The 25,054-nt window shown below is 35.1% G+C and overlaps 1 protein-coding gene across 1 annotated transcript in view; it reads left to right on the plus strand.

Annotated features, from left to right (window-relative positions):
- The first annotated feature begins 923 nt into the window (after window positions 1–923).
- Window positions 924–25,054, plus strand: part of CCDC102B (coiled-coil domain containing 102B) — a 349,731-nt gene continuing 325,600 nt past the window's right edge. The window contains exons 1-2 of the mRNA XM_071208584.1: window positions 924–1,001; window positions 6,447–6,504. The gene's annotated coding sequence lies outside the window, so the exon portion shown is untranslated. The remainder of the gene's footprint in view (window positions 1,002–6,446; window positions 6,505–25,054) is intronic.

Genomic DNA, 25,054 nt, shown 5'->3' on the forward strand with positions numbered 1-25,054 from the left:
GCATCAGAAGATAAGGAGAGAAGGAAGGTGTTATGAAATAGATGGTGACAGAACTGTTAATTGACTGAGAATATTGAAGGAAGGCATATACTCTCTCTCTTTCAAATGCTGTTTACATGCCACTTAAAAGGAGCATATTGATTACATTTCCTTTGCCCTTTTCCCTATTTCTTTGGACATTTCTTGTTAGTTTTAACCAAGACAACCATCTTTTGTGGTCTGCCATCACCCCTTCATCAGAATACTTCCTGACAGCTGAGTCGTGTCCCTGGAAAGTCACTCTGTTTTTGTTTGTTTGTTTTGTTTTTTCCCCAGGGAAAGGGGCCAGAGAGTTCTCACTGGAGGCCAAGGAGACTTCAATTTACAATTCCTGCTAGCATGACTGAGCGCAAATGTTTTGGCATACAATTTTTTAACCATGATTTTTATGTGCCAATGTTTTATTAAATATGATTTCTTTTTGCTTTTCTTTGACAATCTAATCAAATTAGCTTGGGCTAATCCTGTTTTTGCATTTCTGTGATCTGTGCTATAATCTTGCTTGACCTTTGGCAGATAAGATACTTTCATAGTTTTTCCTTTGCTATGCCATTTTAATATTTCTATTACTATTACAAGTTATGCTATTGTTATTCAACATGAAACAAACTTGTGAATAAAGGCATGGGTGTTTTCTCCCTTTTTTACTCATAGCACGAAGTTTCAAGTGAGTTGAATGGAAAACTTTGGGTAACCATGCTTAGTGAGGGGACATTAAAAATGATTTAAATTTGATTCTCTTGCTTGTGTTCCAAAGAGGGTGTTGAGGTATTGGCTTTGATAAAACTTCGTAACCAATAGGAATCCTTTTTGAGTTACTGTGGCGTGGCCTTAATGCTGGAAATAATCCTGTTGGCCAGGACTGCAGGGCTATACAGATGAGAAGAGGATGCAGGAAATTCTGTTGTTTACACATGTGTCTGTAACACTGAGACGCTAGAGCAGCCCAGCAAGCCCAGAGGGTAAGAGTATTTAAGAACTTTGTGGTTTTCTGTTTAATTTTTATACCTTCCTGCTGGGGCAGAGCATGTGTTATTCTCGGAGCAGGGAAAAAGACAGTTGCTTATAAGATGCAGAAGAGAACTACTGTGGGTCTGTGAAAACAGAAGGATTTAGAATTTGTTTGTAAAGTGGACTTGATTTCACCCCTTCCCTCTCCATTTTCCCACTGTTGGTGTTATTTATCCTGACAGCATGTCATACATTTCCTGCCTTTAAAAAAAATAACTATATACTAAACAAACTCAGGTAAGAATTTCAACTCTAAATTTAGAGAGTAATATAATATGTTGCTTTTACCACCTTGCTTTTTAGTTCCAAATGATTATGGTTTAATAACTGCATTTGAATTAATGTATATTCTTAGAGTAAAAAAAAGTAAAATTGTTATTCTCCATGTGTTTAGAGTTATTTTAATTTCACTGTTCCTCAGGTTGAATTTCTATCATTGTTAACAGAAACATATACTTCAAATTTAGCACTAATATTGATTTTTTTAAAAGCATATATTACCTGGATACTGTGGAGTAGACAGGGACACAGAATAATATTCTCTTGTGCATAATGTAAAGGAAATGGGCATTTATATAGAAAGCAATTAAAGAACTAAAGGGAGAAATTCTGGAAATCATTGGGGAGTATTTGCTAATGCTCTTGTAAAAATAAATTATAACATGAATATTGATTAGGTAAGATGGTTAAGTGGAATGGCAAGGAAAATATTCTTAAAATAAAGAATTACAATTAAAAATGTGTAAATAGCACATGACATTGAAATACACAATGATGTTTCTGGCTCTTCTTAGATATGTCAACATTGATTTTTCTGTTTTCTAAAAGCATGTGGAATATTTTTTACTATCTTTTTTTGTGGGAGAGGGTGTTGGTAGAACTTTTGATGAAATGTTTTGTTGTGAATAAATATTTTTATCAATAAATGTCCTCATATATACATTGAAAATATTCTTGAATTCTCATTTTCCCTCCATAGTCTGATGAAAGCATTAAATGAGAAAGGAATCTTGAAAAGCTTGTAATTAAATATTTGTATAAGGTTCTTATGATTTTGCAATATTAATTTAAATCATTAATCTATTTGAGCAATATTTAGAAAAATTCTTTTTGTGAATTGAAATTTTAAAAAACTTTGAAAGAAACAGTTTTCTTGTGAAATAATAGATCATTTCATTGTCTATTGCATTTTTCATATGTTTTCATTGGATTCAATAATTGGTCACTGGGACATATCTTCTTAGGGTCTCACAATGAATGTGGCTTCAACTAACTTATGAGGCTTTTCATCTAATTCTTAGCACCACAAAGATGATGTCAGTGATTCTTAAAAATATGAAGAATGATCCCAGGCCAGTTCTATTTGACAAAGTATCATATCTCACATGCTGTTATTACAAGATCAGTTGGATACTTCCATAAGACCAGAATCTTTTAAAAAATTCCCTCTTAGCAGGGATTTTAGGGCTAGAGAAATCTGAGAAACTTTGAAAGAGAGGTCTGACTTCCTGAGCTGAGTTTTGAAAAATCTGTGGAACTTGGATAGTTGGTGAGAATAAAGATGAGAATTCTAGTTTGGGGGGTGAAGTAGTTTGAACAAAGGATTTGAAGGCATGAATTTTCCATAAAATAGTGAATAATCAGCTCAACTAGAGAAGAAAATGTAGGTCTGTGGAATAGCAGGCATTGTGCTAAATAGAGTGGGACAAAGTTGTGGAGCGTCTTAAAATATACACAGCCTAACTGTCTTTCTATATCACACAAGAGGAGGAATTGCAGTTTCCTGAGATGAGATTAAATATCTGTTCCCCCTTTTCTTATCATTATCATCATCATGAACACACTTGCAACATATAATATTTCCTATGTACAAGCTGATTTACATACATATCTTTAAAAGTTGTTCAATAAACTGACTATTTTATGCATTATCTTCATTTCCCACATAAAGGAGACTGATGGTCAGAATGATTTATTTAAAGCCACATACAGTGTTGGTGCTGGGGCAGAATTCAGAACAATGTCTTCCTGGCTCAAGAGCTATTTCTATACTGTACAGCCCTGGTATCTTAGGAATGTGAATCTGGCAGAAGTTAAGTCAAATGGTTTGAAATGAGCATGGGGTAAAATGGAGGAGGCAGTGAGACAACAATCCAAATATGACTTCTGATACTCCTTACATCTGAGCTAATCACGCTTCTCGAGGGAGTCCACCACAGTGTTTGACAATGAGAGAAAAGAAATTGATACTGGAAATAGGGAGTGGCTTTCACATTTAAATTGGTTGCTCTTATATTCAACCATTATGCTTTTTTCTTATTTTCTTGAATGTTGCATTCAGAGAAGATATCTTTTGATTTCTCCCAGGACGCCTCATTACTGATTTCCCCTGAACATTATTCAAAAATGAAATTAATGAAGTGACTGGATGTTGGGGATACATTGGCCTTCCTTTGATTCTTTGTGATGCTTGATATGAATGAACACAATGACTCTCTTAAAATTAGAGAGAGATTAAATTATTAACAATGAAAAGTATCATACAGGATTTATTTCAGTGGGTGAAGGGTATATAAAAACTGTATTGCAAGTGCCTAATACAGATTACAATATATTAAAAGAAAAACAATATAGTCTATTTATTAGCACTTTCCCCCCTCATATATCCAAACCATCTTTAAACGTATTAGTTTATTTTTTTGCAAAGTAGAATAGGGTTAATATCAGGAACAACATTCAATTTCTTTTTTTCTATATTTCAAGGTTTTCAAAGAAATAAAAGATTACCCTTTATTATCTTATTATATCATGATGTAGTTGGGAATATGTGTGTCCATATATATGATTTACATGCTATCACTTAAGAAATCTATTATTTAGATTATTATCATTTAATTAGGCTTCACTGGCAGAATTCCTTAATGCCAAACATGCAAACAGATGAGTATAGTTGAGATGCAAAGATTCATAATTTAAAATGTACCATTATTAAAATGATAAATATATTTGTCATTTTAAATACTTTGATCATTGACCTTATGACATTCTATTATAGTTAAATAGCTCTAGACTGTATACCACAGAGGACATTTTGTATAAACAATGCCCTATCCTCAGTGCTCTGACTAATTGTAGATGCTTGACAAGGTTTTATTATAAGTGTGAGACCACTGGTTTTTAAAATGAAAACTTGATATTGTCCTGCAGGAAAGTGGCTCATCAGACAGTAGGGGATTTGTACTTAATTCCATTTCATTCATGTTTAGTAGAGTATTGTTATAAACTTCAGTATTATCTGGGTTGATTTATATTTGGTGGTATTTACAAACAATTGCTGTTTTGTGCAGTTTTTTAGGGGGGTGAAATGTCTTGTATTTCAGTGTTTTAGTTTACATGTTTTAAAGACAGTAAAAGTGTAAAGGTATTTGGTGATAAATTTCTGATAGAAGGAAGGGCTTCATTTTTTTTTGGAGTCAAAGACAGATATTTAGTATAGAGTGAAATACATATGATCATTGTAGAATTTACTCATGGTATCTTATCTTCTGGAAGGAATGAATTCTTCCCTCCCTTAACAATTTCTTGAGTCTTTTCTTTTTGAGTTGCAACTCCTTGATTCTATTGTCATATGGAAAGGGTGTGTGTGCCTTTTTCTATCTAATCTCCCATCTCTTTTCCACACTGTTTCGAAAATATCTGTGGCCAAATAAGTGTAAATGTTTTCCTTTTGTAGATATAGGCATTCAGTGTAAGCATAGGTATTTACTATTTTGAAGAATAAATTACCTAATGGTAATTAAAATAGAAATGAATCTCAATCAAAATTGATTTTTAAGTAAATTTTTAAAAGTTTGCCAGCATTTAACTTTCGAAAGTCACCTTCTTTAAAGAAGTCTCGCCTATTTCAACTAGAATATAGGAGGATTTGTAATACTTGCCTTTTGGGGAAGAAAGAGCAGTTGTAAGTTACTGTTTTCTTTCATATTTTGTAAGCAATGAATGTCCCCTATTCCTTATACCCTCTTCTAGCCATGGGAATAAAGATATGAACAAAACTAGAAAGCCCTTGCTCTCATCAAGCGTATATTCTAGCTGGTAAGGCAATAGAACCCACCAATTCTGTATAATCATACATTAAGTAGTGATAAACACTTAGAAGAAAGAAAAGGCAGGCTTAGGGGAAGAGAAGGTGAGTGCCCTTTTGATACAGTTAGGGACTGCCCCTCAGTCAGGGTGAATGAATTGAAGAATCTACCTATGAACCTTGGAGAAGTTTGTTATAGGGAAAGGGAAAAGACAGCACAAATATCTCCAGTCAGGACAAGGCTTGACTTCAAGGAAGTGCCAGAAGAATGGCTCCAAGAGAAGAGGGAGCAAGGCAGAGGGGAATTTGCTGTGAAATGAATCCAGCTTAGGTTTCAAGATAACATTTTACCAAAAGAAGAGCTTTCTCCACCCAAATACATGAGCCTCAAGTCCAGAAATCTTGGATCCTGGAGAAGTGGTGTACATCCAAATCATGAGAACTTGTCGACCACAGTCATAGCTTTTTCTTTAATTCTGAGTTTGATGGGAAGCTGTTTAGGTATTTTGACCCTAGAAGTGATACAAGTTGGATTTTAAAGGGATCACTCAGCTGTGTTGTAGATAATAGATTGGTGTACAGAGACGTAAAAGCAGGAACATCAATTTAAAAATAGTAGCAATAGTCCAGATAGTCCAGGTCAGCAATGAGGTGATTTGAAGTAGATTGAGGAGATGGAGTTGTTAAGAATAGATATCTATTTTATTATTTCTCCACTCGAGCTGACAGAATTTTCTGTCAGCCATGATGTGTGCAGTGTCAAAAAGAGAGGAATCGAGGATGATTTCTAGGATTGGTCTGAATAACTGGAAGAATAAAATATTCATTTCCTGACCTCGGGAAGACTGCAGAAGCAAGTTTGGATGGGGAGAAGGGGAAGGCAGATCTGAGAGTTTGTTTTTGAACATGTGAAGCTTAAGATGTGAATGAGAGCTGGATACATCAGTCTGGAGCTGAAGGGCAATCTCAGGTTGGGGATATAATTTTGGAAAACAGCAGCCAAGAGATGGACTTGAAGGCAAAGGCTTGGATGAGCTCACCTAGAGTAATTACCACTGAGGGAGAGAAGAGGGCTGAGGACTCAGTGCTGAAAGCACTTCCCAGTCAAATGTGAGGTAAGGAAGCAGATGGGCGGAAGCCGTTAGGGAGAGAAAGAACTTAGAGAAGAGTCTCTCAGCAGCCTAGGGAGTGAGTGATTTTGAAGAAAGGGAATGAGCAGTTGTCTTAGTTTCCTTGGACTGCTATGATAAACTGCCACTGCATTCTGCTGTCTGTCTTAAGACAACCTAAATTTATTTTCTCACTGTTCCAGAGCCTGCAAGTCTGAAATCAAGGTGTCAGCAGATTCGTTTCTTCCCAGAGGCTCTGAGGTAATCTCCACACCTCTTTCCAATCTGCCGCTATCATCTTTTGACCTTTCTGGGTGTGTCTTTGTGTCCCTGTGTCCAAATTTCCTCTTCTCATAAGGACACCAATCATATGAATTTATCCATATCATCTCTTCATCTCTTGATTATATCGATAAACACCCTGTTCGTAGATATGGTCATATTCACATGTCCTGGGTGGAGCTGAATTTTGGGGGCCAGTATTCCATCCAGTACACCAATTATATAAAATGCTACTGATGGGTCAATTGAAACAGGGCTGAATAACCCTTTAATTTTATTTGGCAATGTAGAAGTCATGGATTGGTTTCTGTAGAACTGAGACACAACACTGATACAAAGAGTCCAAGAGAGAATGGGATGAGTAAAGAGTCTTTTGAAGAATTTTGTTATTAAAGATAGAGAGTTGGGAGGGTCGATGGGTGAAAATTAAGATTGTTTTCAAATTTATGGTGGAAGATATTACAGCTAGTTTGTATACTAGTGGGAATGATCTGGCAGAGAAGGATAAATGGCTGATGTGGGAGAGAGAAGAGGAGCCCTAACTTTGAGTACACTTGCAGGAGCCATGGCTCTTGAATAGGCTAGAAGGGATGGAACAGAGCATGCGAATGGAAGGCCCATCTTTAGGGCCAGGGATAGTCCCTCCATGGTAACAGGCAGAGGATATGGGCGACCATGACACTGCTGGGTGGGGTGGGACCTGAGTGTGTGCCCGCCGATCATGTCACTTGTCTCAGTGAAATGGGATGGAGGGGTTGAAGAAGGCTTGGGAAGTTAGAAGATAGAAAATGCGTGGAGTCATTCAGGAGACTGGGAGAGTGAATTGAGCAGGGAAATGTGGCCGGGTCGCCTGGGTAGACTTAAGGGCCTGTTTGAGATTGGTGGTCAACAGATGGCAGGGGGTGCATTTTTCTCTAAGTATGATCAGGAGCTCAGGTGCAGATATGGAACAAGAGGATTGGTAGAGTAACCAGGATTGGTATTTTCTGGAAAATAATGTAAAGGGAAAGAGGGTCATGCTACCTGAGGCTGAGTTGATAATGGAATAGAGAAGAGGTAGGCCAGCGCAGCCACAACACAGGTGAGGAAAGTGAAAGGCAGTGGAATCCATTGATAGAGAGCCCAGCTGGGTCAAAGAACAGAATTTTGGGATCATTAGGAGAGGGTATTCAGAGAGGTGCTTAATATTGAGGGGCAGAAAGAAGGCTGGTTATGGGAATGGCACCTAGACCGTTATCATCCTGTGGACGGGTGAGGTGTGGTTATTGGAACTGGATGACGAGGAGGGGAACTGAGAGGTGAGAATATTATAGATCATGTATGCGAATATATTTTGGATGTTAACTTAAGTTTTTGTCCCTGAAAACATATCCTAGCCTTCCTCTACCTAGTCAATTAAGTAACACAGTTGGTTCCACTAGATACATTTTAAGACCCCTTCCTATGCTGAGACTGTAAAATTTTATAAGTGATCTCACTCACTCACCTTCTCTCTGCTTTCGTAGTGTTTCAGCTGGTCTTATAGGCTATATGGGAGAACAAAGCACAGGCAGAGGGAAGTCAAGACTTATTTTTCACATCTGAAAAATTTAAGTCCAAGATTTTCTTGATGTTTATTATTTTATCAAAAGTTTTAGATAAACATAAAATTAAATTACATTTATTAATAATGTTGTTTAAGAAACATGAATTAATGGTATTTTTCTTGGGCTTTAGATTACAATACAACAGATTTTAACAATTACATCTACTTTTTATAATATTACTTTTTTAATTACATATAGAGAAAAATTTCAGAGAGTTAATTGGGGCTGGATCAGTCTTTAGGCAAAATGGTTGCCTCTGACTTCAGATCAGCAAGATAAACCTCCTGTCTCTTTCTTTTTTTTTTTTAAATGAGAAACCTTGAATTTCAAAGGTTCACATTCCTTTTATACTTGAAATGCCATGATACATTAAAGTCAAAAATGTGGTCAGAATATTTGAAGGCAGCTTTAAACAAGCTACATAGTTTTATTAGATTTGGTTTGCATTAGTTGATACACTAATATGATTTGCCCAGTCACCTCTTTGAAACCTTTAGTTGTATTCAAACTCAGAGAGATCTGGTGGGTTGTTTACCTAACTGCCCAAAGACTTGGGGTCTGTTCCCTAACACTTGGTGCCCTATTTCCCCTTCAGTTAGCTATGCATAGTACTATCTTCTATTAATTTTATAAATGATTATTTAAATTGTGGTAACATATTTATAACACAAAACTTCCTATTTTTATCATTTTTTAAGTGTGCTCTACAGTGGTGTTAATTACATTCACAATGTGTGCTACCATCACCACTACCCAATACTAAGTCTTTTTCTTGACCCCAAATAGCAACTCGAGTTATTAAGCAATAACTCCTCATCCCTTACTTCCTCAATCTTTGAGAACCTCTAATCTACTTTGTGACTCCATTAATTTGCTTATTTTAGATATTTGTCCTTTTATGTCTGGTTTATCTTACTATAAGGCTTTCATGGTTCATCCACATTTGAGCACGTACCAGAACGTATTCCTTTTTCAGCTGAATAATATTCCTTTGTGTGTCTGCACTACATTTTAAAAATCCGTTCATGTCAATTACATATACTTTTAATTTTAGCAAACCTTTTTTTCTAAAAGTCCATGTTGTCTAAAAATCTTCAAGTATATTTTAATGAGCTATCTTAAAGCTTTGTTGAGACTGTTGAGCAAACATACCCAAGTTTTCCAAATGAAGCATGTTATATTTTGGTGTGACCATTGCAACAACAATTCTGCTGCATTATGTGACCATGTGACAGACAATGAAAATATCATGTCCATTTATGTTTGAATGGCAGGCTTTTGATGTATATTTTCATTATCAGTAGAATGCAATTTCCAAGAATATGTCTGTAAATAATAGGACCAGTAATCACCTTAATTTGAAGTATTGAAAACAAACCCCTGCAAGATAGAACCAGGAATATTGCCAAACCATATTGAGCATGTTTTTAAAAATCAAAATATAGTTTCATATTTTTGTAAAATTCTCTAGAAAGAAAAAGGAGAGAACAGTGTTGCCCAAAAGAAACACAATTTGAGCAACATATAATTTTACTTTTATAATACCTACATTAAAAATCTAAAAAAAAGGCAAAATTAATTTAAATGTATTTTATTTAATTCAACACATCAATAATATTTCAAAGTGTAATACTATAAATTATTCCTGAAAGAGTTTACATTTCTATTTTTCATACCTTGCCTATTTTACTTACAGTGCATTTCCGTCCAGGTTAACCTCATTTGAAGAGCTCACTAGCTACTTCAGCTAATGGCCAGAAACTAGGGCAGCACAGAGCAGAATACTCTAGAGAATAAAAAATTACAGGGGAGCTGATGTGGCTCAAGCTGTGGAGTTCCCACCTCCCACACGGGAGGTCCTGGGTTCAGTTCTCTGTGCCTCCTGAAAAAAACAAAATAACAAACAAGGAAAGCAAATGTAAAAACCATCTCCAGGAAGCCGATGTGGCTTCTCACATACACACATACAAGGTCCAGGGTTCAATCCCTGGCCCCCGTACCTCAAAAAAAAAAAAAAATTACCAAGCATTCTCAGAGTAACCACAGCCCTTGTTTAAGGCAGTAGATTAATCCCCTTGTCAATGAAGCAATGTGAGTTTGAACGACTTTAGCAAGGAAGAGACCTGGGACTATACCACAGGTTTTCAGAATCTGAATGGTGCTCTCTCTATACCATTCTGATATTGTTATATTTATACAGTCATGCTAGATTAATAATGAGAAGTATGTAAAATATGGTGATGGTGACCTGTGGAAATAATCAGTACCACTATGATCTCTGCTTGCTATCATTTAAGAAAATCTAATTGACGTGAAAAGCAGGCAATGATGAAAATGATGAATTCCAAGTCCAGGAATCCACAATGTTCTTTCTTGCTTTTAATAAATTAAAGGAAAGATACAAATCTGGAAGAGTATGACACCTTCAAATAAAAATAAAATAAGGAATAAAACGTAACAAAAGAATCTGTTGAAGAAGATTTAGAATGGTGGGGGTGTGGTTATTACTTAGAAAGGAGTTGAAGAAGGAAAATATCTATATGTTTGGGAAGATCAATAAGAACAAAGTAAATTGTCAGAATGTAAGAGTTTAATCTGGTCTTCGACTCTGCCACTTTCCTTGTTCATGTTTTATATTTTCTATTTCAGGCACTGGAAAGCTAAAATTTTGAGAAATATAACTACTGGTTATTCATTTCCTGTTATTTTGACATTTTTAATCCAGTTCCTTTACTTGTCTTTAGTAGAGAAATAAACAACTGTGTCTAGAATAAAAATAAACATGAAAACTGTTTCCAAATCAATGAGAAATTGTGTTAAGAAGTTTGTTTAGAGTTATATTGCTTTTCTCTGTTGTGATTTCTTCTTCTGTGTCAAAGGACCAAAACTAGAATCAGCAACACTAAAAAGATGGTTGAAGATGCTGAGAGACCATCTAAACAAATTATTCATTTTGTCTAGAATGGAGGTAGAATGGGCAGGGGTTAAAATGAGGAAAAGTTTCACTAGCGTTGTAGTAACTGATCTTCAAACCAAAATCTCACTTTATTTTTTTGAAGATTGCATATCTTTTCTTTCTTAAGATTATAAAACCTTAGAAATGAAAACTCAGTAATATCAAGATTTGGGTCTCATTATGATAAAAAGTAACCTAAATAATGCACAGTAACCTAAATAATGCACAACCACTGTATTTATTTTCTGGGGTGAGGTGTTTTCCTCCAAGTGGTATATCTCTAAACTGATTGCCTTGTATTACGTGAAAATGGAAAGAATTAGAAATAAAATATATGACTGATACTATTTTTATCTTAGATGTGTCCATGGAAATATAATGATGCTGTAAATCTAATGACAGTGCCTGATATAAGGAAGTCAAAATTTTGTCTAAAAATAAAAATATTATTACCTGCTGTTTTGGCAGTTCATGGTGATTTATGTGTAGATATCATTAGTTCTTTTTTTATTACATAATATAAGAATTACTCATTTTTAAACAATGGCACTGTTCTTTCTTTATGTTTTCTCTACTCTTATTTTAAAGAGTGTTTTTTTTTCAGGGGGGTTATTGAAATACTCCTTAGCAAGTGAAAAATATTTGATTTAATATATTTATAATACAGCATATAAGTGACTGATTTTAATTAAATACCAAATCAATTTTACATGTTCTTTTTATATTTTTTCACTTGTGTCTTAGAGGTACAACATATTTTCTGAAATTTATGCAATTCCCATTCAAAGGTAGGCAGCCTTGTGATTTCAAAAGAGATTAAATCTGTATTTTAAGAAAAAACATAATTATGGAATGTGGAAAAGTCCATATTCACCCATAATTTTATTTTCTCAATGTCTTTTGCAGCCACATTCATAAAGACATATAATTCAAGGACTAAATCAAACTTACTATAATTTGGAGCATTCAAGAACTTGAATGAGCTCCTGTAGCTTTGCACTCTGAGTACTTTGCCATGGATGGGTAGAGGTGGCTGGATTTTCTGTTTGCAGAAATTTTAGAAAGTTCAACTTACTCTCAGTGCAGGATCTCCTTTATTTTTCATAAAGGAAGAAGAGTTGAATTTGTGTTAATATTTTTCTTTGGGAAATTAGGAAAGTGCAATAAATCCAAAAATAGGGTTAGCTTAGGTTTGTGTTATGATTCATGCAATTCTATTATTTCCAGTTCTTGCAACATACTGAAAATATATTTTTTTATTCTTCATAAGAATCCATTTTAAAATGCTAAAACATCTAGATAATTTAGTACAAGTGAATCTTTGGAAAACTCTTTTTCCATACACATGTGAATTTTGGTGAGTTAGAGTTCACATGTAATCATAGTTCACACACCATATGGGCAGACATTTAAATCCATTTTATCACTAATGTATATCCATCCCTAGAATAGTGCCTGGCACATTGTGGAAATTGAATAAATAAATATTTGCTGGATGAATACGTAAATAAATTCAAGGTTCAAAAGCTAAGAAATATTTATCTGTTCTTACTTCAACGAAGTGTGGAATTAAAAAGACATTGTATATATGTATGTTCTTAATTAAAGCAGTCTTCAAAACACATTGTTGTCTATGCCTTTGCTATTTCTTGTGTTCTTTTATTTGCCTTTGTTTCACATGAGTTCTTAAAATATTTTTAAAAATTCTTTATTTCATGACAAGAGACTTAATGACAAATGGAAATAAATATAGGCATTGAAAACATTCTTAAATTGACTGAAGTGATGACAGCACATTTCAGTGATGAATAAGAGAGCCATTGAGATTACATTTTGAATGGATTATATAAAACATGGAACTATATAACACAAGGAATCCTGTGGTGGAAGATGATCTGTGGTTAACAGAATATGAGAACATTCTCTTATGAACTATTACAAGTATATAATATTAATACAGGGTGCCATTAACCACGTGGGTTGGGGGGAAAATACACCAAATATAAGATATTGGCTATAGTTAGTAGTAATGTTGTAATGATGCTCTTTGTAGTTTGTAACAATTGTTTCGCAGCAATGCAAGGTGTTGGTGGTGGGGGAATGTATGGGAGCCCTGTATGATGATATGCATGTTTGTTTTGTAAGTTCACAACTTATACTATATACTTATTGCTTGTGAATGTTCATGCATGAATGTAAACTTCAATAAAAAGGTTTGAAAAATCTTAAAATTACTATATTTTACCACTCCTTGTTTTTAATTATGTGTATTATAGGTTGTATAGGTTTGACTTTTCAAATTTAGAGCTAGAGAGGAATTTGCAAGGGTGTTCAACTTTTAATAGAGTTCATATGCCCAAGGACTGTTGGTTAGAAAACAAAAAAACAAGTATATGCTTTGACAAATGTCTAATGTCATGTGTTCATCATTACAGTATCATGTCGAACAATTTCACTGCCCTCTGTGAACTATAGACTTTGATTAGTAGCAATGCTTCAGTATTGGTGCACAAATTGTAACAAATGTACAACACTAATGTATGATGCTAATAAGGGAAACTATATATGTGCGTGGGGGCAGGGGGTTATATGAGAATTTGCTGTATTCTCAGTATAAGTTTTCTATAAAACTTCTCTAAAAATAAAGTTTATTATTTCAAACAAAACAAATAAAAAAAAAACCCAAAGCATATAAAACCCTAATAGGACCAAAAAATTGGGAAAATGTAGGGAGCAGCTGTTTTACAAAATTATATTTTTCAGATGGATATGATTCTTAGCTTTATCTTTTTTTTTTTTAAGCCAATGAAGTTATCTAATGGTATCAGTGAAAAACTGATAGAATGAATAATCATTTGCAGAAACATACTCAGTGGGTTGGCAAGCCCTGTCAGATGTAGCTACACATCACACATATGACTTACATCTAATTAAAATAAAAATACAGCAAGAGAAAACCCAATGTAATGCTTTTCGCAATTCTACAATACCGTTAGAAAAAATTCAAGGGGAATTTTCTCCTAATTTGTCTTAACAACCTAGAAAATAAAATCTGTACCTTAGCATTGCTTTTTAAAAAAAAGATTTATTTTATTTATTTATCCCCCCATCTTACTGTTTGTTCTTGCTGTCTGCTCTTTGTGTCCATTCCTTGTGCACCACCCTAGTCTGCTCATCTTCTCTTCAGGAGGCACCAGGAACTGAACTGGGACCTCCCATGTGGGAGAGAGGCACTTAATTGCTTGAACCACCTCAGCTCCCTACTTTGTTGTGAGTCTCATTGACATTCCTCTTTTTTTTTGTCTCCTTGTTGCATCATCTTGTTGCGTCAGCTCGCTGCCCCAACCCACTGTACCAGCTCACTGTCTTGCTTGTCTTCTCCAGAAGGCTCTGGGAACCTAATCTAGGACCTCCCATGTGGTAGATGGGAGCTCAATTACTTGAGCCACATCTGCTTCCCAGAGTTGCTTTTTAATGCTTCTGAAGTGCAGGTTACTCTCTTAGGTATTTTGTAGTGAATTTAGAGAGACTGTTTTGAAGGATTTGCCTAAGTAGAATCAACAAACATAGAAATGTATATAACCTCCATGAAAAAAATTTCAAGGATACAGTTCCCATTCTGTATTAATAAAATGCAAACTTTAAGAAAAGGAGCCATAGTAATTTTGACAGGCAGGAATTTTTTTTTTAAGGGAGATTTGGAAGGGATAGAAAATGTGGGGAAAGGATTGAAAGGCAGAAGCCTTTTAGGAAGGCAGGAGCAGGGAAAGTTGCAGGAATGGCAGGTGAGGAGCAGGGAGTGGCTTGAAGTATGACAGCAGTGAGTGGAGCTGGGCTGAAAAGTGAGTGTGTGGAGTTGGACAAGACAAGCCTTAGAAAGAGTTTGGGTCTAACAAACTCAGCTCATGCACTTGAACAGGAAAATGATTCACCATCAAATGTGGGTACCTCTTAATTTATGCTGTTGAAAATCAATACAAGGTTCTACAGATATTGAATGAGATAAATCTCTGTAGAAGAAGGCATATACTCGTGTTAGATTTTTGTCATTATAAGATCAATGTTTAATCTTTTTTTGTTAAGGACTCTGTTGTTGAATAAGGGAGAGATGGCAAAAGTTATAAATCATAGTTGGGGTTTTAGAAAGTCAAGTCAAATTTTTCATGTTTCCATTAGGAAGGATCAATATTTTAATTGGAAAACAGACTTGACTAATTTTATTTTAAAAACAATCCAAAGTCCAAATTATGGTACATGCCATATAGTATCTATTCTACTTGATGAAAAGTCTTAAATTTTCAGAAATATATTTTGTGAAAAAAAAACTTAATTGCTTAGCAAAGCATTTATTTCAGATCTTGGGATCTCTAAACATTTAGAAATTGTGGTTATATGTGATTACTGTCACAGAATCAGCTTATACATTATAATAGTTTATTTATACAGTTGCTGAGTTTAATGTTAAAAATGTAAGAATAATAATATACTCTAAAATAATAAGAAATGACAATATTTTCTCAAACAGAAATGGAGTTATTAAAAATAATTTAAAGGTATTTACCAGTGATAAATGAGGAATGCTTTAGATGACTGATATCTGGAAAAGTTATTCAATATATTACTTAATTTTATTTTTCTTAATTCAAGTTAAGCATATATAAAATAAGACTTCATAACTTTCCATCAAATAACCCTTCATTTAAAAAAATTATTTTGCTCTGCTTAAATATTTGTATATTGTACTCTAATAATACAGCAATATATATTCCATTAATTAAATTTAACATTCCTGTGTTCCTATCTCATATTGTGTGTTTGATGTAACAATGAATTTTTCTTAAACTTAGTCATCCAATAATTTCGTGGTAAGTCAGGATTGGAAAGAGGATCTTTAAGATGTTACCTAAACACATATTTATATTCACGTGTGCCTATAAAATTACAACTCAAAACCCAAGTCAAATGGTCCTTGCCACCCCTAGTCTGTTTAATCTGTAATTCAAGTCAGTTATAAGAAATTCTTTCCCTATAGATGTCTGTAAATTGGTGCATTTAAATAATAATGACAGGGAAACGGACTTGGCCCAGTGTTTAGGGCATCCGTCTACCACATGGGAGGTCCACGGTTCAAACCCAGGGCCTCCTTGACCTGTGTGCAGCTGGCTCATGCACAGTGCTGATGCGCGCAAGGAGTGCCCTACCACACAGGGGTGTCCCACGCGCAAGGAGTGTGCCCCATAAGGAGATCCGCCCAGCAGGAAAGAAAGTGCAGCCTGCCCAGGAATGGCACCACACACAAGGAGAGCTGACACAAGATGACGCAGCAAAAAGAAACACAAATTCCCGTGCCACTGACAACAACAGAAGCAGACAAACAAGAAGATGCAGCAAATAGACACAGAGAACAGACAACTGGGGTGGGGGGGAAGGGGAGAGAAATAAATAAATCTTTAAAAAATAATAATAATGATAAAAATCTAAAGTCCAATTCAATGTTGTCAGGGAGAAACAAATTTGTGTATGAACAAAATAATTCCCAGATAAAACCCATCAAATGAAATATTGTAGTAATTTTATGCAAAGTCAACTTGTGTATTCTTTTGTGTCAGGTCAAACATTTGCCATTTAAAAAAGAATGAGGTCCTATTTTTACATTGGATGGTTTCTTTACATATCCTGGATACAAACTTCTAATCAGATATATGTTTTGCTGATATTTCCCCCTATTTGATGGTTTGCTTTTTCAGTTTCTTAGCAGTCTCTTTTGAGGAGAAAAAGTTTTAAATTTTGATGAATTCCATTTTATTTTTTCTTTTGTGCTTTATATATCCTACCTAAGAAATCTTTGCCTAACCCAAGGTTAAAAAGATTTTCCCCAATTCTTTGTATTGAAGTTCTGTAGTTATAGCTCTTGCATTTAGGTCTATGATCCACCTTGACTATTTTGAATACGGTGTTAGGTTAGAGTTGCAATTCATTTCTTTTTCATTTGGATATTGAGCTCTTTCAGCACATATTTTGAAAGATTCTTCTTCTTTTTTTATATATATTTTTATTGATGCATATCATTCATACATGAACACACATAAACAACAAGTGTATAGTAAAGATTGCGAACTTACAAAATAAACATACATAACATCACACAGGGGTCTCATACATCACCCTTCCACCAACACTTTGCATTGGTGTGAAATATTTGTTACAAACTATGCAAGTGCATTGTCAAAATACTACTACCAACTATTTTCCTTATCTTACATTTGGTGCATTTTCCCCCCAACCCATACTTTTTTTTTTTAATGTATTTTTGTTACAGATATTGTTAACTTGCAAAACAATCATAGAGATGTGTAGATTTCCCATACAACTCCAAAAATCAGTGGTGTTTCTGTACACTAATAATGCACAATCTGAGGAGGAAGTCAGGAAAAAAATTCCATTTACAATAGCAACTAGAAGAATAAAATATTTAGGAATAAACTTAACCAAGGATGCAAAGTACTTGTATTCAGAAAACTATAATGCATTGCTAAAAGAAATAAAAAAAGACCTAAATAATTGGAAGAACAGTCCATGCTCATGGATTGGAAGACTAAATATCATTAAGATGTCAATTCTACCTAAATTGATATACAGATTCAATGCAATCCCAATAAAAATTCCACAAGCATTTTTTAAGCAAATGGAAAACACAATTATCAAATTTATCTGGAAGGGTAAGAGGCCCCAAATAGCCAAAAACATCTTAAAAAGGAAAAGTGAAGTTGGAGGACTCTCATTTCCAGACTTTAAATCATATTACCTAGCTGCAGTGGTAAAAACAGCATGGTACTGGCATGAAGATAGACACATAGACCATTGGAACCGAACTGATGGTTCAGAAACAGACCCTCACATCTACGGTCAAGTGATTTTTGACAAGTCTTTCTTCTTTTAATTACCTTGTCATCTCTGTTAAAAATGAATCAGTCATATATGTACAAGTTTATTTCTGGACTGTCTAATTTCTTTCATTATCTATGTGCCTATCCTCATGTTAATACAACACTCTCTTAACTATTGCAGCTTCTGTGCAAATCAGGTATTTTAAGTGTATAAACTTTATTTTTTTCTTTACAATTCTTTTGGTGATTCTAGATCTTTTCTCTTTTCATGTAAATTTTAAAGTAAACTTTGCAATTTCTATACAAATTGTTCTTCAATTTTGATTAGGATTGCAAAGAATCTAAATGGCACTTTGAGGACAATTAACACCTTCACCTTAATATTTATTTTCCACCCATGAACATGGAATATCACTTCATTATTTTAGGTTCTCCTTAACTTCTCTCAGCAATGTTTGCAGATTTCTGTGTACGAGTCTTACAATTATGGGTGATTATGATTAATCTTCAACAATAATTGTGAATTTGAATCTTTCTCCTTTCAGTTTTATCACTTTTTGCTTCATTTACTTTGGGACTCTTACTAGGTGCTATTCGTTCCCTATTCATTGCATTTGTTCTTTCTTTTTTCCTCTCATTTTGTGCACATTGATAAATATGGACCATGAGCTTTATTTTCCACAGTTTCATATATTATTTCTGTGGAAGAAAAATGCAATTAGTATTGATAATTACAAAATAGTTGCTTCCTTTCATTTCATTTCAATCTTGTGGATTTTGAAGCTAGATTGATGAACAGATGGGATGGGAGAATAATTATATAGGATAAAAATTAAACTGCATGACTGTATTATTTTTGTTTACATGCTGAAATTTTTCTGAAAAATTACATTTCAATGTCGGAATTCAGTTATGAATAGTAACCATTTGCATTTTCTTAGTACTAAATAACAAGGTTGATGATTACATCAACAGTCCATTTTTTTACTTTCCAATATATCAATTTTTAAAAATTTTAATTGCCTGGTAAGACATCTTGAAATAACACTTATTCCTTTGACTTATTTCCTACTAACTGAAGTAATTCTGAATTAAAATAAAATTGTTTTAATTGGGGGAAACGGACTTTGGCCCAGTGGTTAGGGTGTCCGTCTACCACATAGGAGGTCCGCAGTTCAAGCCCCGGGCCTCCTTGACCCGTGTGCAGCTGGCCATGCGCAGCGCTGATGCGCGCAAGGAGTGCCCTGCCACGCAGGGGTGTCCCCCGCGTAGGGGAGCCCCACGCGCAAGGAGTGCACCCATAAGGAGAGCCGCCCAGTGCGAAGGAGGGAGCAGCCTGCCCAGGAATGGCGCCACCCACACTTCCCGTGCCGCTGACGACAGACACAGAAAACAGACAACCGGGGGAGGGGAGGGAATTAAATAAATAAAAATAAATCTTAAAAAAAAAAAATTGTTTTAATTGGAACATGAGTTCATTCAATAAATACTTCTTAAATACCTAAAATGGAACATTTTAAAGGTTTGGAATACAATAGTGAACATATAGGTTTCACTCTCATGGAGCTTACATGATAGTAAGGGAAGGTAGGAAAAAACCTATAAGTATATTTGGTAAATAAAATATATAATATGTTAAGAGGATATTACATGTATTAGTCAGCCAAAGAGGTGCTGACGCCAAGTACCAGAAATCTGTTGACTTTTATAAAGGGTATTTATTTGGGGTAAAAGCTTACAGTGACAAGGCTCTAAAGAGTCCAACTCAAGGTAACATAAGAGTTACTTTCTCACCCTAGTCAGTTGCCATGTGTTGAAGCAAGATGGCAGGCAATCTCTGCCTCGTCTCTCCTTCCTTCTTCCTCATAAAGCTCTGTGGGTCCACCTTCTTCTGATCTCAGCTGTAGTCTGACATAGGGTTTCCTTCTTTCCATACTCAGCTCAGCTGCTTTGTTCTCTTCAGCTGCAAACCATCAGGCAGATGGCTTCTCTCACTTCCTGGGGCTGCAGGACCAAAGTTCTCTCCTCTGACATGTCTATGGAGCTCTCTTTCTCCTTGTGCTTTCTACTGAGTGTCTTCTTGAGTGTCCATTTATATAGCCCACCAAGGGGGTGGGGACTTGAACTGAGTGACACCCTACTGATGTGGTTGAATTAAAGCCCTAATCTTAACCTAATTTAATCAAAGACATCTTAGCTGAATCTAATACAAAGCATATCATGCTCAGAGGAACACACTAGTTTACAAATATAATCTCTCTTTTTGGTATTCATAAATAATCAACTGCCACATTAAGCAATGTGGGAAGAAAAGTAGATTAGGAGGAGGAGTGGGAATGGTTAAAATTTTAAATGGAATGATTAGGGAAAGCCTTGGTTTGAAGTTGCCATTTAATCAAAACTTAGAAGAGGAGAGAGAGTAAGCTAAGTAGCTCTCTGGAAAAATTACTGTAAAAGAAGAGGGAACTGCTAGTGCAAATGCTCTAAGTTGGAAGCTTGCCTTAATATTTCAAGAAGAGTCAGGAGGCTAGTAGAGCTGCTGTAGAACCAGCAAGGGAAAGTGTGATATTGGGAACAAGCGTGCGAGGAAGGGTGGGAGTTTGGAGACTATGGCGGAAATTATTTAGAGACTTAGAGGCAATTTTAAGGATTTTTAACTTCTACCCTGAATGAAATGGAGAGTCAGGGAATTCTGAGCAAAGACATGACAGGGTTTGACTCTCCTTTAAAAAGATTCATGTTAGCTGCTGTGTGGCAGCAGCAGAAGCAGGTAGACCAGTTGGTGGGCTGCAGCCATGATCCATTGGAGAGAGGAGCCTGAGTGGGCTGCATCAGCTGGAGGTGTGGAGAAGCAGTTGGATTTGGAGGGTCAGCCAATAGGATCTCCTGTTGGGTACCAGGCAAAAGAGATTAATCATGAAACCAATAATCCTAACCAATTAAATGAACAGAGATAGCATTGCTACATTACTGGAAGAAACTGAGACCATGCTTCACAATTTTTTGTCACAAGAGTATTTCAGTTGGAGTTTTAGGGAAAAGATTGAAACACGAAATTTGGCTTGGGAGATGGGTTGGGATTATTGTTACTGAATTCCTGAGAACTAAGTAAAAGCATTAGATCGTGGTGCACTCTGGAGGAAGGGAGTTTATTGAAATAGAAAAAAAGGATTAAAGAAAAACTTAATCTACTTAGTCATGCCATATACAGTGGTCTAAGAGTTATTGTTTATCACTAGTTTCCTTCCATTCAAAAAGCCAAACAACAGGAACTAAGAAAGTGTGGTGGATTACTTTTGAAAACATGTAATACAGATGGCAAACTATTATTACTGTAAACACATTTCAGTATTTTCTAACTAAAAATGGTTACATCAAGCAGATAAAAATTCTATTTTTCATGTTATATTTGATTATGGATTGTGGCAGTTTTAAATCAGTAATAAATAACTTTCATTTAGTAGTTCAGTTTAAATAACAGAAAGACAATTTAAAGCGCACACTAATGAACATGAATAGCCTCTCTATATGTTAGCAATAAATATCAGTATTGCATAAGTTATACATTTCAGATATTAACTGAGTAGTTGATGTTTTGAATAAAGTAAGAAGAATCAAAAGACAAAGAGGAAGAAAGAAAAGTCAAGACTCTAATGAATACTTTCTGTTTTTGAGCTATGACTATACATATTTTAGTTTAAGCTGTTACTTCTACATTTTCTTGGAAGAAATATTCCTTCTGAAGAATTAATAAATAGGGATCAAATAATGATACCCAAATGAAGTTGAGTTACTGTGGTAATCCAAGACTAAATTAAAAGCTCAGCTAGCATAAGTGGGATATACAGGGGAAAGTGTGAGGATGCTGAAATGGAAAGGAAACGAAAGTGGGGGCAAGAGTCAAGCCTGGGAAGTAGTCAGGGTTGGGTCAGGGTCCTTTGGCCCTGGTGGGGACTTTGAGCTTCTCCCTAAGAAGAATGGAAAGCAACTCAAGTGGGTTCAGGAAAGAAGAAATAACCAAATTAAAAGTTAAAAAAAAGTGTCTCTCCTGCTCTTGAATGGAGATCTGTATGGAGAAGGAGAGCAGCTGGAAATCCATTGGGGTAGTCTGGGAATTAGAGAAGAGTATGTGGACTGAAGTGGCTGAGAGGGAGAAAAGTGAACACAAACAAGACTTTTCAGTAAGTAAAATGAACAGGACTTGGAAATTGATGAATGTAGGGGACAGTGAAGAATGATTGGGAAGGGAAGTCCCTGAAATTTCTGACTCACACAAATTGAAAGGAATATGTCCCTTTTATTAATAGGGAAACATGGATGGATACCAGGGTTAATCTTAAGAATGAGAAATGTAAGGAGTGCCCCTCAAACTTTCTGAAGCAGTAAAATTCAAGTTTTTGTTTTAGAAAGCAAAAAAGAGTTTTTCTCCACTCCAATTTCTAGGAAAGGAGTGAAATACATCCCACCTTCCTTTTTCATGGGGAGAAATTTTTTTAGCTGTGTAAGTTCTTTTTGGCAGTTAATAACTCTTTTTCTAGGCCTTTTCTCTTAGTAACAAGGCTTGAGCACTGTTGGCAAGAAATATATATTCAATTTAGAGCATTTCTTACAATAAATCAGCTACTTAAATAGAAATCTGTAGGTTTTATCAAAACATAATATGGAGAGGAGCTGGTAATTAATACTTCTTCCTTCTTAGAAACATAATCATGAAACTTTGAACCAGAGACTTGTGTTAGTTCTTCATTCAGCAGCCAGTTACATTCAGACAATTATATGAAGGTTTTTTTTATATGAAGGTTTTTCAGACAATTATATGAAGGTTGTATAATGTATAATCATATTATTTTCAAAAGAAAAATGAACAAAGATAAAAAATAGAAATAGAAATCTTGTCTTTAATATTTCTTATGATTTATTAAATTTTTTTATAGTCAGAGCAGGGAATGATGTGGGAGAACATCATACAGTGGAATCTTGTCTGAGTTTGCCAAGGTTGCTAGGATAAATAACACAAACTGGCGGCTTAAACAACAGGAATACATTCCTGCACAGTTTTGGAGGCTAGAAGTGAAAAATCAAGGTACCAGCCGGCCGTGCTTTCTCCGAAGTCGGTATCATTCTTGTGGTGGCTTACTGGTATCATGTATCCATCTGTCTCCTCGGTCTCCTCCTGTGGCTTCTAATTCTTTGCCCAAATTTCCTCTCTTTATAAAGGCTCCAGTTGTACTGATTAAGGCCCAAGTCATTCAGCTTGGCCTCTTCTTAGAATTCTCGAAAGCCTATTTCAAAATGAGGCCACACCCACGGGACCAAGGGTGAGAATTTGAATGTGTCTTGTGGGGACCCGGTTCACTCCCCAACACATGTATTCCCTTAGTGTTTAAAGATGGTATCAATAATATCACCTGCATTTTGAAAAGTATAAAGCGTCCCAGAAGTATGCGAAATATATGTAATGGAAATGGGTATGTTCTCCCAGATATTTCATTTGAAATGAAAGGAAGATGAGAAGCAAAAAATCTTACAATGTGTTTGCAGGTTTAAAGGTCAAATACTAACTTTAATGAGGCACCTAATTCAACAGAAACATTAAACTAATTATATTTATTCTTTTAATATTAACCTATATCACTGCTAACGTTTGGTATGTTGCAGAGTGTCACTAAAAGATTTTTCACCAGTATAAAAATAAACAGAAAGTGTAGATATTTTTGGCATAGTGACAAAAGCATTTCTTTGCTTCTCTATATAGAAGAAGGAAGTAGTATTATTTTATATTGGTTTATATTTTCATATCATTATAAAAGTACCTTTTCCTTATACTAGCTTTGACATTTTGAGACATGAAAGTCTAAAACTTCTTTGTTCACCAGCTGTGGAATATTAGTGACTGGTAATTCCTTAATAACTCTTCTCTCACCTTTCCTTGTTTTCCTTTGCTTTTCACATGTAAATACACACACACACTCACACACATGCTGTATGTACTTTTTATCTCCAACAAGCCTGAGGATTCCCAATTGCTGAAATGAGATTCACTTGTTACATTCCAATGGCTATGTGTATATATATATATGTATGTATGTATGTATGCATAATCTTTATTTCTATCATCTATCTAACTGTATGCATATAAAGTTTGACAGTTGTAAGATCTATCTTAATTGAATTGTAGTTTTAGTTCCCTCTAGAATCATTAATTGAGCATCATCTATATTCTAGTCATTGTGAGGACAAAGAAAAATAAGATGCAAGCTCTGTCCCTGGAAAGCTCATAGGCTAGCGGTGGAAACACAGATGTTAAAATTATTACACGGTGTCCTGAATTCAAAAAAGTAATTAATCAGTGCATGAGATCCCAGATGAAGGCGGAACAAGCTCTGACAGGAAGCAGAGTCGATCCATTATTTCTCTCATTACTAGCCACTCTCCACCCTCACCCCGACCCCAAAGACACACACCAGTTAAACTTTCCTTTGGTTTTCAAACAGTTTCTGTACCACCTTTTATAGATACCAGATTTATATCTTCTGATCAAGACTGTTTCCCTCATATGCTGTTAATGTAAGTTAAGAGTTAATCACAGGACAACAGTAGAATAATTCAACAACTTGCCTCTATTTATATGGGCTCTGTGAAATATGTGTTCTATTTGGACAGGCACCAAGGAAAAATCAGTTTGAATTGTTTACTTCAGTTTATCATTTCACTGTTCCCATGGCCTTAGAAAATTTGGAAGTGAGATTGCTTGCATTCCTGTATCTTATTCTTTGTCTGATCTTCAAGTTCTTTGCTTTTTACATTTTATTAACCTTATTTGCCAGGTTTCATTTTCACATATATTTTACACCCACATCAAGGAGCTGATTCTTAAGATATTATCCCTTACCTTCACTGAAGATTGTGCAATAGCAATAGAAAATGTGTAAACACTGGTTTTATACTTGACATTTTTATTTTTGTATCACATTCATGATGCATAGAAAGGGAATTTCTTGGGGAAAAAAAGAATCATGAAATAATAGCTATTATTCCTTGAAAGTGTACATTGTGTCTGGAAGTTTATATACATTGTTTATGCATTCTCAGAGCAAACT

Source organism: Dasypus novemcinctus, chromosome 16 (genome assembly GCF_030445035.2).
Source record: "Dasypus novemcinctus isolate mDasNov1 chromosome 16, mDasNov1.1.hap2, whole genome shotgun sequence".
NCBI classification, from domain to species: domain Eukaryota; kingdom Metazoa; phylum Chordata; class Mammalia; order Cingulata; family Dasypodidae; genus Dasypus; species Dasypus novemcinctus.